Genomic DNA, 1,952 nt, shown 5'->3' with positions numbered 1-1,952 from the left:
TCAGGAATTTCTGTTACAAAGAATAGTTGCAAGATTAAAAAATACCTGAAACACATTTTGATTTAACAACTAAAATAGCAAATATGAGCAAAATATGTACTTTCTTCAATTTTCTTCTGTTGCCAACTTTCTGAAAAACGTGAATTCACCGCGATGCGATACAGAAACAAAAAGACAGCGACAGCGCGCAGAGGGTTTTGAGCAATAATATAAATTTGTATCAAACAACGCATTAAATAGTCATTTTAGTATACTTTTGGTGTTTACTTATTCAAGTAAATGCATGTATTAATTTTTCTTTAAGAAATTTCTCTAAAATTTGCAACTTTTTTTATGATTTCTAAAGATTACTTTATTTTTGCCAAAGAGCAACCGTGCGTACAGAAAATTGTGTTGTACTTAAAACTTCACCACTATAAACTTGGTCCTTATAAAGGACTTTCACCACAGTTTGTTTACTGGATATACTGAGGTCAACATAATCAGCTGTATCAAAACCATTTGGTGAGTGGTCAACAATTTTAAAGTGCGTTTTTCATTGTTATTTTTTTTTTTTGGGAAAAAATTTATAAAAATAAAATATATTGTGCGTAAAATTTTAATAATCAGTGAAAATAAAAAAACGGTGTTTTCGTTGTTGTTGTTAGCAATTTTAATGCACATTGTGAGTTTTTCATGTTTTTTTGATTAAATTCATTACTTTTCAATTATTTTCTCTTAACTTATTTGAAATCAACGTATGCGGCCAAAAGAATTAGAAATTTAATTTCAACAATGGAAAAAAGAAAATTATATTATTTATATTTGTATCGCTTTATTTTAGAAATGCCACGCCCGCGAAGAAATTATATTGATCGTCGGTCGCGTAGAACGCAAAATAGATCAAAGGAAAGGCAAAATCAATCACAAGAAGAGCGACAAATTCAAAACCAAAATCAAAGGGAACGTATGGCCAGATCACGTTCAGGCCATTCACCTGAAGAACGTATACAACGTAATGAGCAAGATAGATTAAAACAAACACATAAACAAAACACAAGGACAATCGCTGGAATTATGCGGAATTGACTTAGAATATCCATGCTTCTCCCACGGACATACGAGTATGTATCGTGTTCACGTGTAGGAAAGACATCAGTTCTGTTTATTTATACCACAACTCAGGGCAAAACAAAAAATGTAGTTTACGAAAAGACTTTGCGTTAGTTTAAGTTTAAAATTAACATTAATTTTATATTGTAAAAAAAGAATAAATACTCATAGAGTGAATTTAAATCGATTGTTCATGTTTCATTTCTAATTTTGATATGCCTAGCGAAGCAGGCAGAGGGTCCGCTAGTATAAAGATAAAGACAAAAGTTAAGCATATAGGCTGCTCATGAACAAAGTTACGATTTGCAATTAGTTCAAAACAGTACAAGGTTTTTCATTTGTGATTTAAATTCAAGGTTTTTATTTGATTTATGGATATTTTAGATATGTATTTTTTAATGAAAGAGATTAAAAAAAGATTTAAGATGGAAACCAAGAAAAGCGCAATAATTTAATACAACAACAAAAGTGTTCGCCAAAACTTTTTTATTTGAATAGTATTTACCAATAATTTCAGAGTGACACTTTATTTATGACAAAAGCCCGAAATGGTCGAAATTAATTAATAAGTTATACGAAACGTTGTTTTGGCACTGATATAAATGTTATTCTAACTTTTTTTAATCACACATAAACTTAGATCACTTTTCTGCAGATCGAATATTCCGTAGAAAAGTTACCAAAAATAAAAATAAAGTTGCCAAGTAATCAAGCAATTAAAAAGTTTACTATTTTTGTAACCAGTTACCAAATACGGCAACCATTGTTTGAAGTTGATATGATTGGTAGCTGAGAAATCATACTTTTTCTCCATTTGACAATACGGAAGTTTACACTGCAACCCGTTTGGTAAATTGACG

This window comes from Anastrepha ludens, chromosome 2 (genome assembly GCF_028408465.1).
Source record: "Anastrepha ludens isolate Willacy chromosome 2, idAnaLude1.1, whole genome shotgun sequence".
Taxonomy (NCBI): Eukaryota; Metazoa; Arthropoda; class Insecta; order Diptera; family Tephritidae; genus Anastrepha; species Anastrepha ludens.
Note: the sequence above shows the minus strand (reverse complement) of the source record.